This window comes from Apostichopus japonicus, chromosome 7, assembly GCF_037975245.1.
Source record: "Apostichopus japonicus isolate 1M-3 chromosome 7, ASM3797524v1, whole genome shotgun sequence".
Taxonomy (NCBI): domain Eukaryota; kingdom Metazoa; phylum Echinodermata; class Holothuroidea; order Aspidochirotida; family Stichopodidae; genus Apostichopus; species Apostichopus japonicus.
Window position 1 is genome coordinate 3,116,359 of NC_092567.1, and position 14,460 is coordinate 3,130,818.

At 38.8% G+C, this 14,460-nt stretch overlaps 3 protein-coding genes across 6 annotated transcripts in view; 1 reads left to right on the forward strand and 2 right to left on the reverse strand.

Moving 5' to 3' along the window:
- LOC139969966 (NACHT, LRR and PYD domains-containing protein 3-like) overlaps positions 1-13,077 on the reverse strand; it is a 42,502-nt gene extending 29,425 nt beyond the window's left edge. Inside the window, exon 1 of the mRNA XM_071975437.1 lies at positions 12,942-13,077. The gene's annotated coding sequence lies outside the window, so the exon portion shown is untranslated. The remainder of the gene's footprint in view (positions 1-12,941) is intronic.
- LOC139969995 (uncharacterized) overlaps positions 1-14,460 on the forward strand; it is a 958,452-nt gene that overhangs the window by 823,059 nt on the left and 120,933 nt on the right. The gene's annotated exons all lie outside the window — the stretch shown is intronic.
- Positions 1-14,460, reverse strand: part of LOC139969972 (uncharacterized) — a 290,887-nt gene that overhangs the window by 138,869 nt on the left and 137,558 nt on the right. The window lies entirely within an intron of this gene.

Below are 14,460 nucleotides of genomic sequence, written 5' to 3' on the forward strand. Positions count from 1 at the left end.
TTCGGGGAAACTTTCTGTGAAAACAAACAACAACTTTTGAATTTTGTTTCTTAAAAATTTAAAGATTTAACATACACAACCGTGTGTATATATAAACCAAATTATTTACCTAATTTGATTTAGGCTAAACATACATTTAAAGCCTGAACTGTGTAAATTTCTTCCGAGAGCACTCCGCAGAAAAATATACATTCATGAAACCCATAGTCACAGCCCGTTTTTAAAGTCCATGCCGCAAAACATAATTCGGGGAACGATTGGAATTTAGTCACCACCTTTGGAATTATGTGCCCGTGACTGGGGCGTGGGTAGGCTATAACGTTTCTTGAAGTTTAATGCCAGATTTACCATGATTACAATTTACCTAGCCCATACAATCTTGTAGGGTAGATTGTGTTTGAGGAACGTATTAAACTTGGCGTGGTGAAACCAAGGAGCTGTTACTTGGCGAGCTCCCTGTCCAAACAGGATGACAGTATATATATAGATACACTAAATGACACAATACAAAACTTTTAAGTATGACAGTCTTTCATATACTTATTTTAGTAACATAGTTAATGGCTCATGCATATATTTAAACCTGAAACAAGAGTCACAGAGTAAAGGACCCCCACCCCCCCCCCCCCCCAACACAAAATAAATCATACTAATGTTTACATGGTGATACACATTTTCCTTACGGAAGGGTTTGCAACCGCGCCACAATGAGTAACAATAATGGGTTGACAGAAAAACGTTATTTTAACCAAGGAATTGATACGTAACTCATTGGTTCTATCATGGAAGTCTGATCAATACTTCGGTTCAACCGATGACAGGTTTCTTTGAATAATAATAATAACTGCATCGAGGTCACTATGGCGCGAGAAAGCGGGATATTACATACATATATATATATATATATATATATATATATATATATATATATATATATATATATATGATGTACGAAATACATACATGGTTAAATTCAAAAATAAATGTTAGACATATTTATATATATGTTTACACATATATACTCCCTGAAAATTATATTTATTCCTTAAAGTATATATTTATATATTCTCCAGGCGTACAGAAAGTATTTTCTTAATATCAAATATGTATTCTGTGCAAAAATATTCTTTTACAGTAAATATTCTGTCAAAATAGATATTCTCTAACACAAAAAAATATTTTTTCTCTGCCAAGAATATATTTATTCTCTAAGAGAAAAATATGTATTCTCTAAAGAAATATATATATATATCCTTTTCAAAGGAATTTCAATGCTGTGACAGAAAAATATTTTTCTTTAACAAAATATATAAATTGTGACAGAAAATATATATATTCCATAGAAAAAAGTATTGTCTGTGCAAATTTTTATTCTTTGTAAGAAAAAAATATATTCTCTAACAACAAAGTTCTATTCTGTGCAAAAAAAAGCTAGTCTGTAAGATATATATATGCTAAACAAAGTACTGTGCTCTGTAATTTGAATAAAACTTGGCAAATAATAAATAACATAATTGGTTCAAATAAGAAAAAAATCCATGAATTTAAGTTTTAATCATAAGAACAAAATTATAACTGATCATAGGGAAATTGCTAATGCTTTCAATGATTATTTTATTACAATTGGTCCAAACCTAGCAAAGAAAATACCCGATTGCTCTTCTAAATTCGATGACTATCTTCCTCAAAATACTAACTTATATTCCTTATTTCTCTCACCAACAAATCCTTCTGAAATAATTAGCATTATAAACAAATTACCAAAGAACTCTGCTCCTGGAATTGATGGTGTCTCAACTAAAATTATCCAGAATAATAGTTACAAGATTGCTGCCCCTCTTACACATATAATTAATGTATCACTTTCTTCTGGTATTGTTCCTGACCAGACCAAACTTGCAAGAGTGACTCCTATTTTCAAATCAGATGATCCATCAGCTTTAAACAATTACCGTCCCATTTCAGTTCTGTAATCTGTATCTAAAATTTTTGAAAGGACTATTTACAATAGAACTATAAATTTTCTCAATAAGCATAATATCATTAGCGATCGTCAGTTCGGATTTCGTCAAAAGTATTCAACATATATGGCAGCGTTAGATATCTCCAATTTTATTTCAAAAGGGTTTGATAACAATGAATATACCCTAGGCATTTTCTTAGATTTATCCAAAGCATTTGATACTGTCGATCATAACATACTCTTAAGTAAGCTTTTTCACTATGGTATACGAGGTGTTGCCCGTGATTGGTTTCTTGATTATTTATCCAACCGTAAACAACTTGTTATTTTTAATGATTGCTCATCTTTACTTAGAGATATTTCTTGTGGTGTGCCCCAGGGCTCTATACTTGGACCCTTGTTATTTATTTTATATATAAACGATCTTCCATTATGTTCTAAGAAATTATCTTTTTCTCTTTTTGCCGATGACACCAGTACTCTTTACAAGGCAAGTAAACCACATTCCTCTATATCCTTAATCAATCACGAAGTCACGCACGTTCTGACTGGTTTAAATCGAACAAATTGTCCCTTAAATGTTAAAAAGACAAACTTCATATTATTTTATCAACTTCACAACAAGTTTAAAAATCTTAAAATATGCATTGATGACACCTTTGTTACACAGACTCATTCTGTCAAATTCCTTCGACTTAATCTTGACCCTCAACTTAACTGGAAACTTCATATTAATTTAGTATGCAACAAAACTAGGCAAAAATAATAGGAGTCCTTTATAAAAATAAGTCATTTTGTACCAAAGAATGTTCTCATTACGCTTTACCATTCTCTTATCTACTCGCACCTATCTTACTGTAACATTGTATGAGGTAATACTCATCCCACTTACCTTAATCGCTTGTTTATTCTTCAGAAAAAGCTATTCGTATAATCACACTGTCAGACTATAGAGCTCACACTTCGCACCTCTTTAAAGATTTAAAATTCTCACTTTGTCTGACATTCATAGATTTCAACTAGGTATTTTCATGTATAAAGTTAACAATAACCTTCTGCCCTCCCTGCTATGCAGACACTTTAGCTTAAACTCAGACATCCATGACCATTTTACAAGACACTCGAGTAATTTACATTTGTATAGCATCCGCTCTCACATTCAAAAAAAATCTTTCAGTTTCTCAGGTACCCAGTTATGGAATTATCTTGATAACACGGTTAAAAATGTCCCATCACTTGCAATCTTTTCTAAAAATCTGAAGCATTTACTTTTATCCAAATACTGAAAAGTTTAAGTTGGCTAAGGTAATACATATTTTTTCTTTTTCATTTTTTTCTTTTTTGTCTTTACATATATGACATTTCTTTAAATTGTGTAATGTTATCTTATGTAATTTAAGTACAGTTACATGGTTTATTCGTGTGTGCAACCTTTGTTTTTTGCATGCATTGTTCATTTTTTTTCTTTTCTTATTGTCTTTGTACGGGGGGTCTGCCTCGTAAGAGCCTCGGTTTTCTCAGACCTCCTCCACTTGTCACATACATTTTCTTCTATTATTGTGTAATATAGTTTGAATGTGGAAACAAATAAACGAAATGAAATGAAATGAAAGTGCCAACTGAGATGTTTTGTTGTTCAGTAACTTCAGTGACCAGCTTATTCAGTCTAACATTAACATCACACTATACCAACTAGCCTACTTACGCGCTATATCTGGAAGCCATGATTGCAGTACTGCTGTTATACGATATGTTAATGGGACTGCGGCTAGATACACTAGGCTTTGCTGCCGATCGTATCGTCGTACTATTATGTGCAATGTGATTACGCAATAACCACACGCGGCGTGGAGATTGACCTTCATGATGACCCCTCTATGCATATTGTTTTGGAAACACACCTTGGAAACACGCCTTGGATACAGGGTAGTAGCGTCTCCAATTTGGAGTAGTAGCACCTTCTGTTTACGGTAGTAGCGCCACTAAGTTACAGTAGCATCGCCGCCTGTAGTAGTAGCAGCATCGCCTATTTAGAGTAGTAGCGCCTCCTTTTTACAGTAGCATCGTCACTTAGGAGTAGTAGCACCTCCTGTTTAGAGTAGTAGCACCTCCTGTTTAGAGTAGTAGCACCTCCTGTTTAGAGTAGTAGCACCTCCTGTTTAGAGTAGTAGCACCTCCTGTTTATAGTAGTAGCGCCACCTGTGGTCCTTTGGCTTTCCATATGAACAAGCATACAGTTTATGTGTGCGAGCCACTGATCTACACTAACTGGATAGGCTGCGCGTACGGTGATTGTATAGCGAGCCGCGAAGTCACCGGAAGTTGTTCAGCGGCCATGTTGGGATATTCAAAACATCACCGCGCATATGACAACGACACGTCCATATATTACTATATGTATGTACTAGGGCATTACTTACATGTATGTCACTGTGGGAACCAACCTGTAAAAAGCTGAGGAATATGAAGATTTTAACTGAAATTGTGGAGAACTGCTAAATAAATTGCTGTTGCAGCAAAAATATAACTGTGCATATGAACTATAAATAGTTGTCACAAACGTAATACATGTACAAAAATAATGACCTGTAGATGGGTTCTGGGACAAAATCCCCCCAAGCCAAAATCCCCCATGACAAAATTCCCCCGGACAAGATCCCGCCCCCCAGACAATATCCCCCTGACCCATACAAAACCTGCCTGCAACAACCAGGGATGGCCCAGGTGTGACAGTCAAGGCATGGGTCATTGCACTGGTTAGGGTACCAGTCAGGGCACCGGTCAGGGGACTGGTCAGGGTACCAGTGAGGGTACTGGCGAGCGTAACTGTGAGGGCTCCTGTTAGGGTACCTGTGAGGGTACCGGTCAAGGTAATGTTCATGTGACCGGTCAAGGTACTTGTTAAAGTACTGGTCATTGTACCAGTACTAGTAAGGGTATGTGTCAGGGTACGTGTCAGGGTACATGTCAGGGTGCCTTTCAGGATACCAGTTGGGATATCGGTCGGGGTACCGGTCGAGGTACGGGTTGAGGTACCGGCCGGGGTACAGGCCGGGGTTCGGGCCTGGGTACTGGTCAGGGAGCCATTGAGAATACCAGTGGGGTACCACTGAGAGTACCAGTGGGGGTACTTGGGGGTACCGGTGGGTGTAACTGTCAGGGTAACTGTCAGGCTAATTATTAGGGTACCAGTTGGGGAATGGTCGGGGTTCTGGTCGGGTACTGGTCCGGGAACCACTGAGAGTACCAGTGGGGGTACCACTGAGAGTACCAGTGGGGGTACCGGTGGAGGTTCCGGTGGGGGTAACTGTCAGGCTAACTATTAGGGTACCGGTTGGGGAATGGTCGGGGTAGGGCCGGGGTACTGGTCAAGGAGCCATTGAAAGTACCAGTGGAGGTACCACTGAGAGTACCAGTGGGGGTACCGGTGAGTGTAACTGTCAGGGTAACTGTCAGGCTAATTATTAGGGTACCGGTTAGGGTATGGTCGGGGTTCTGGCTGGGGTACTGGTCCGGGAACCACTGAGAGTACCAGTGGGGGTACCGGTGGGGGTACTGGTGGGGGTACCGGTGGGGGAACTGTCAGGCTAACTATTAGGGTACCGGTTGGTGTATGGTCGGGGTACGGGCCGGGGTACGGGCCAGGGTACTGGTCCGGGAGCCATTGAGAGTACCACTGAGAGTACCTGTGGGGGTACCGGTGGGGGAACTGGTGGAGGTACCGAATGGCGGTACCAGATGACGGTACCGGATGACGGTACCCGGGACGCGAATTTTTTTTTCCCAAACAGGTTCTCAATTATTCAGCCAATCAGATTGCTCGTGACGTCAGCATCAAACGCTTAATAGTTCGAAGACATACACTGAGTTACACACTGACACTGATTTATTTGCAATTTCGGCCTTCCAAACTCCATGAAGTTGAGGGTAAGAAACCCGAAAAAGTTTGTGGCCAGGACCATTCACAAAATGGTTCGTAAACGAAATCTAAGGCTTACGTATCCAAAACTATCTGTTTACTGTTGATTCAATTTCCCTGCGGAAGTTTATCATCTAGGCTCTATAAGGTAACAATATGTTTCTCATTTGAAACTTTTCAAAGATTTTGACTGATTTGATGCATTTTTGGCAGCTTTATGTGAAGTTAGGCTTTGCAGAGAAATGGTCGAATTGCAGTAGCATGGACACTTCGAAGTTCGGACACCTAAGATTTAAACAACCCCAAAACTATAACTTCCTTTTAGAGACAAATATGTAAGTACTTGCTAGCACACAGGTTATTTTGGAGAGAAAATAACTGTAGCTTCGTAGTTTTTCGTGAAATTGGCTCTTGCTGTAGGTTATCAGGGTAAAATCGTGCATTTCTTAGGGGTGTCCGAACTTCGCAGTGTTCCGAACTTCGCAATACTGTACTGTACAGTACTAAGGCTGCACAGAGATAGTATAATCGGCTAAGTTCGTTACCACGTTTCAAACAGTTTAGGTCCTAGCGTGTGATATATTATATGTTTAGCCTACTATCACTGGATAGTACTGCTATATAGTACTACTATCACTGGATACTACTACGGGATCGAATATGTGTTCGTTATGTGAAGGATGACGATTAAGGCATTCTTGTTCGCTAGCATTGCATATCGTTTATTGTAGGTGACATCCATAGGTAGACAACCTAAGACTTTGAGGCTTATACACCTACCTGTACTACTAGTTACTAGCTTAGGAAGCAGTTAGGCTAGACAGGTTGAAATAATTCTGAGGTATTTGCCAGTAGCGCCCTCAGTTGTATCTCAAATCTTTGTAATGAAAAAAGGCCGGGTCCATGTTTTGGTCAAAGTAGACATAGGCCTACAGTCAGACCCCAACGAGTGAGTTAATTAGCTCAGAGAGCAGTTTTCTTGTAGCCCGCCCCCCAAAAAACTGGAGGCCAGACATAAGAAATTTTGCGAAACTGCTTGCGACCTACCCCTCTGGTTTAAATGTTTGAATAATGCAAAAGAAGGCGTCATCAGCCACCATGACGCGGTAAGGTTAATCTCACAACATTTATTTTCGTAATAAAGCAGTAAAAAGTTCTATTTTTGTCGTATTTTGTGATAAATCTCCATTGAATTTTGCGCCTTTTTCATGGCTAGTTACAAGAGAAAAATGCACATTTTTAGGTAAAATTGGCTATAGTCTAGATGAAGCTTTTTTCAACAATACCAAATTGGCGATTGGAAATGCACTATTTTTTTCAACTGTCATCTAATTAGTATACGGCAAAACACAGCGTTATGATATACAGATACAGTTAGGACTTTGTATTGGCTCTGCGTATACAATGATCCATCTGTCCTATCCATCCATCCTATCCATCCAACCTATACATCCTATCCATCCAATTATAGCTACACATTCTTTACACCCATCCAATTGCGATATTATCCGATCAATCCTATCCATCCATCTTATCCATCTATCCTATCCATCCTATCCATCCATCCTATCAATCCATCCTATACATCCATCCTGTCCATCCTATCCATCCAAAATATCCATCCATTATATCAATTCATCCTATACATCCAAATCATTCCATCGATCGAATCCAGATTATCCATACATCATATAAATTCATCATATCCATTCATCCTATCCATCCATCCTTTCCATCCATCCGATCAATCTTATCCATCTATTCTATCCATCCTATTCTATCCATCCTATTCATCTATCCTATCAATCCATCCTATACATTAATCCTATATACCCATCCTATCCATCCATCCTATCCATCCGTCCTAGCCATTGATCGTATATATCCACCCAATCCATCCATCTCATCCTATCCATCCATCCTATCCATCCATCCATCCTATTAATCCTATCCATCCATTTTATCCATTCATCCTATCCATATATCATATCTATCCATTATATACACAGCAAACACAAAAACGTTTTTAAAACGTTATTAAAGCGTTTCGTCTTTTGTTTTGATAACGTTATTTGTGGTGTAATAAATATGTCACGAAAACGTTTTCAGGCTATTATTTCAAAACAATTTTTCGTTAAAACATTAATATAACATTAATATCTCATAAACACGCTATACACCACATTAAACGTTATAAAAACATATTTTAGAGGCTCTTTTAAAAATGTTATGATAACGCTTTGTGTTTGCTGGGTATATCCATCCTATCCATCCTATTAATCCATCCTATACATCCTATCCATCCATCTTATCCATCCATCCTTCCTATCCATGCATCCTCTCCATCGTGTCCATACATCCTATCCATCCATCATATCCAGCCATCCTATCCATATTATCCATCCATCCATCCATCCATCCATCCATCCATCCATCCATCCATCCATCCATCCATCCATCCATCCATCCATCCATCCATCCATCCATCCATCCATCCATCCATCCATCCTATCCATCAAATTAAATCGATCCATACTATACATCTATCCTATCCATCCATCCTTACCATCCATCCTATCCATCCTATCTATCCATCCATCCCATACATTCATCCTATCCATCATATGTATCCAGGCGCGTATCCAGGATTTTCTAACCCGGGGGGCGCGAAGTTCTATCTAAGCGGAGCACCACCATTGATTGGCGCGTAGCGTACAAAAAAATTTCTGGTTTTGATACTCCCCAGATCACCGGAAATGGCACTTCTCGGGCTTGAAAATGAGCAACCAGATGTACACTTTTGTCTGAGAACCAAGTATTTCCCAAAAGTTTTTTTTTTCCATCCATAACCTTTTTGAAGATTGTCATCAGTCACACATCATGTTCGACCTCATTGCATGTCCTATGGATCATTGCTTTTGTGGGTGATTCTACGTCACGGCCCACAATATCCGAAAGCCCCACTTTTGAAGGTTTTAAGCCCATTATTTGTTGAGAATTTGAAAATTCCCATTTCTCGTGAATACAAATCACTTCAAAACATACCCGTAATGTTGCACAAAATTCTATCTATGGACAACCAATATAGAAAAACCTCCTTGAACCCCTAATAGACAGGTCAAAATTACACGAGTAGAGGAAAGTATGATGAAGAATGTTGGTGAGGAAATTTTCTAAAATTCAGGCGCAGTTAATTTATTGTTGTAGAAATATTGCAACCTCTTGTAATGGCTATTATAAAACTTGGCTGAAGGAAATGACAAATAGCAGATATTTCCGATATCAGGTATATCGAAACCGAACACTACACACATAGGCGTAGGTCCCGTAGGAGGCGGGGCTGCAGCCGCCCCCCCCCCCTTACCGAAACCAAATGTTTTCGGGCACCTACTGAAAGAAAAATAAATAGCAATGAATAACTTAAAAATGATCTCCTTGGTAATTAAAATAAAGTTGTAAGCTTGGCCGACATTACTGTAAAAGAGAGTTTTGACATAAATGGATCTGTATGGTTTTTCTCCATCTACATAAGACATTTGGTTGTTTACATTAGCATCCGGCGGTATACTGTGCAACTTTCACGGACCTTAAGGCACACGATGCCATGCAATGTAATGACCGATGCTTGCTTATATGATATTGGCATCGATGTGTTGAACGCGCGCTTTGCGCGCGAAAAATTTTGGCTTTTTTTTCGGGCAAGTCGTTACAGCCACAAATCCAATTTGGCTCCTACGCCTTTGCCTACACACAGAAAGTTTTTGAGGCTGTTCATCGTGGAACATGCATTTCAATGCTCACTGATATGATGTTTATATCTGCTCTTTGCTTTACAAATTCGAACAGGCGTGTAGCGAGTAATTGCCAAGGGAGGGGCGAAGCCTGTAGGCAAACTATCTAAGCGAAGCGCCACCATGAGGTGGCGCGAAGCGTACAAGAAAAATTTTGGCCGAAAATGCCTCCCAGATCGCTGGAAATGACACTTCCCAGGCCTTGTAAGTTGCATCTAAGCATTGTCTATTTTGAAATTACTAGCGATGTCGTAAAGAAAATTTGCTCGGGGGGGGGGGGGCGGTCGCCCCCTTCCCGAAATGCGTCATGTTCCCCGACGACTCGGTCGAGTTCAAGACCAGCCACAGTTGGTTCCATATAGCACAATTGTACAATTCTTAAGGCGTCCATACACACACACACGTTATGATAGACCATATATAGTATTTATATAGATACATTAGTGAGAGAGGAAAAATGGAAACGTCAAAAATGGAGTTGTCGGTGTAAGGGGTAGGGTGAGGCGCACACCCCCTCCGTAATCCTTGATCTGTCACTGGCTACCCTGTGTATATAATTGGGATCAGCGGGCTGGGTCTTGTATCTTATGGTTTCTTCTTCTTCATCTTTCTGTCACAGGAATCGCTATAGCTCGTACATGCCTTTATTGTGGTTCACCAAACTTAGTCACAAGAATCATTGACCGTAAGGGTACCTCAGGCCATGACCAGTTTGGGGTCAAAGGTCACACAGGGGTCACTAGGGTCAAAAAGGTTAACTGCATAAAGAAATAGAGTAAGCTCAAATTGCAAAATTGAATATCTCATCTTGTAGATCATGACCAAAGATAAAGAAAAGTCAACTTTGACCTTTTCATCTGACATACGGTTAAGGGGTCAATGGTCAAGATGTAAAATTTACAAAAAACGCTACTCCTACAGATTATGTAGCCTGATCATATGTCTTATGCTTATGATAAAGCTTGAAGCCCTCTACAAAACTTATTTTTTGAAATTTTGATCGAAGGTCATTTGGGGTCACAAGAGTAAAAAACAAGGTCAAATGTAAAACAAGCTCAAATGATAAAAGTAACAGTGTCAATGTGTTGGCCTTGGACAAACATAAAACAATGTCCACGGTGACCTCTTCGTCCAACCTATGGTTATGGGTCAAAGGTCAAAGTCAGATCAAATCACAAACAACCTCAAATGGCAAACGTAACAGTGTCAACATGTTCACCTTTGGCAGAAATCCAAAATTGTCCACAGTGACCTCTTCGTCCAACCTATGGTTAAGGGGTCAAAGGTCAAATCACAAATAACCTCAAATGACAAAAGTAACAGTGTCAACATGTTCACCTTGGACAGGCATCCAAAATTGTCCACATTGACCTCTTTGTCTAGCTTACAGTTAAGGGGTCAAAGGTCAAAGAAATGTCAAATCACAATTACAACCCCAAATGGAAAATGTAACAAAGTCTTCACATTCACCTTTCGTAGACATCCAAATTAGTCCACAGCGACCTCTTCGTCTGACCTACGGTTGAGGGGGTCAAAGGTCAAAGGTCAAAGAAAGGTCAAATCACAAAAGACCCCAAATGGAAAAAAAGTAACAAAGTCATCATGTTCACGTATTTTGGCAGACATTCAAAATTGTCCACAGTGACCTTTAAGTCTGACATAGGGTTAAGAGGTCAAAGGTCAAAGAAAGATCACATTTCAAACAATCTGAAATGGCAACAGTAACACTAACAGTGTCAGCATGTTGGCTTCGGACAGAAATTTGAAATTTGTCAATGGTGGCCTCTTCATCTGACCTATGGCCGTATGGTATATGAATGAACTGTAGTCAGTGTGTTTGGGTTGTGCTCAATTAGGGTCGAAGGTCAAGCATGACGTCACAAGGGTCATAAACGTTAACTGTGCAAAAAAATTAAAACAAGGTCAAAACACAGAACTAAATGTGCCATCTTGTAGGCCTTGATAAAAGATTAAGAAAAGTCAATGACTACCTTATTATATGACCTCTGCTTGTGGGGTCAAAATTCACGCAAATGTGTTAGTAGCCTATTCGACACACCCACTTTGCAGATTTACCCTTTTTCAAAATCCAATTTAAATTAAAAGCTTTGAATCTCATGATTGTAATGTAATTTAAAGCAAATAGTCCTTAAAAGAAACTGCATGTTAGAAAACAACAAACAAAAGAAACAAACACTAAAAAAATAAAAATAGAACAAAAACATAATAACGGTTATGGGGTCAAAGGTCAAATGCGGTCATCTAGGTGTCAATGATTTAATTTACTCCGATACCTATGATAATGCGACTAACACGTTATGCATTGCTTTTCACCAGTGTCTATGAGGTATACACAAATTTAGGGTCAAAGGTCATGAAAGGATGAATGGCTGGGTCCGTGTCACTCCGGTGACACAGTCATGTCTAGTTTTTATTTTATTTTATTTTGGGGTTATGTTAACATGCGCAGTTTTAGTTCCATAACAATATTTTTCTGCTAATATTCACCTAATACGAATCAGCAGAGAGAGGCTGTGGATGCAACGTCTTCGCACCATTCAACCTCATGGCCTCAACATTCAGGAAGGACATGACTAGCTTTCCTTTTGTGCCCACTTCCTCCCCTTGTCCACCCCCCCCCCCATCACTCCTCTACTCATAGCTCTCTTCCATCCTTTTTTCTCCACACCTTTATGTCTTTGTCCTTCTCCAGTTTATTCCCTAACCCCTTCCCTTAATCCTCTCTTTGTCCCTCCTCTGTTTATCTCCTACCTCTCCTCTTCCCCTGTTGGTTTCTTTCTTTCTTCTCTCCATCCCTTGTATACTGATCCCCTTACATCCATCTCTTTTTTGTTCATCATGCTCATTAACCTGTCTGTTATTTGTGCGTGTTTTTGTCCCTTCTGTTACTGTTACTTGTCATTTAACCTTTGAAGAAGATCCTGCTAGGATCGAAACATCAGGCCAACTTACTTTTACACAATATTCATCATTGTTAGATAATATTATTAATTTGGTGTTTTTGAAATATTCTCTATTGGCAAACGACATTTGGAATCTTTTGAAGACTTCCTTGCCGACATGGATTTTCGTGGACAAAGTAGGCTGCTAATTGAAAGTACTTCAAAGCAGCATTCAGTAGATTTGGGCAAAAACCACACAATAAGACACATTATAGCAGAACTACATAGCAGAAAAAATTACGTTTCCTATGTGTGTTTAGTTTACTAAATTCACTTTCTACTATAGCATTTACTGCTTCACTTACCAGTTAGATATTTCTGCCAGATACTTTCAATACGGCTGGGGTGATCAGTTTTGCCATGACAGTTACTATGGATACGGTATCGCATTTGCAAGACGCTTCGCCAAGGTCGTTTTTCTGGATGATAAATATATACAACAGGAATAAGTAATAAATGCTTCAGTTTCGGTATTTACTTTCCTAAGGAATGTATCAGAATTATATGTATTCTACGAGGAAATGGAGGTTTGTGATTCGAATGTGTCTAGCATAAAACGTGATATGTATAGAGTAGCCAAAATAGCGAATTACACACCACTGTAAAGATTAACGAACCATACATTGGCTCTATGCATGACTACACACATTGTGACGGATTGCTATATTGTTAAAACAAAAGCAGCAACGCTGCAGAAGCTTAATTAACCTTCTATTTGAAAAAAAAAAAATTGTTATTTCTTGTGCAAAAGACATACGCGAAATAACGGCGTTATTTTCTTTCCTCCCATCTCCTCATCCTTGCCCTTATGCTCCTTCCTAGCAGCCATCATTTGTGTTGGAATGCTAGAAGGTTGTTTAATTTCGGCTCTCTCAATTAGTACCTAACATAAGTGTGTTAGTTATAACTCTAATATACCGCTGGACTCTTACGTTAAATTAGTTTTGTCTCTTGAATACAATATATTCGTCGCCTGAGCCACATGTAAATGTTCCCCGCTATATCAATATAGTGAACGGCCAATATGGCTATATGGTCACCAACATCGATTAAGGTCGTATCACCGTAGTTAAAGCATGTACGCATGCTCACATGTACGTCATATATCTGGTACCTTCTCAGAAAGTTAAACTATATTTTATATGCGGATCGTAGTAATGTGCCATTCAACTTTTATTTTTGTCACAGGTAATAGGTATAACCTGCATAATGAGCTTCTACTTAATGCGAATTAATCCTCGACTCTAAATATTAATTTTAAATGCACTAGTTGTAGTGAGGTAGGCTACATCGAAATAGAACTTGAGGATATGTAGTTAGGTATAGTTTTTATAGAAGCTTTGAACTACAAATGCTGTGAAGGGACTAATAAACGCACATAATACAGACAGCTTAATACAGAGGTTACCAAAGTGAACACAAAAGAAAGATTCCACTACCAAAAGTCTTTACAGGGGATGTTATTCCCCATAATACGTCACGCTACAATATTATTGGGGTAGTGGTGAGGAACAAATTACAATATGTTGACTTAATATACTTTAGAGGTACTTGTGCAAGTATAGGTTTTCTTGTTGTAGATAGCTGTCTCATCATCCGACTGGTGACACGTGACCTATTTACTGTAGGAAGTGGTGGGTACATTGAATTACTTTTTTTAATTCCTTAATTGATTAGAATATATTCATTGTTAAACAAAGAAGACAGCACACCACATAGGAGAGTTCAAAATCAATAGCAAATGCAAGTCACATACACACAATGTACCTAAAAGCAGCGAAACGTCAGTTACTATATGTTTACACTGATGACGTAAAAGCTTTT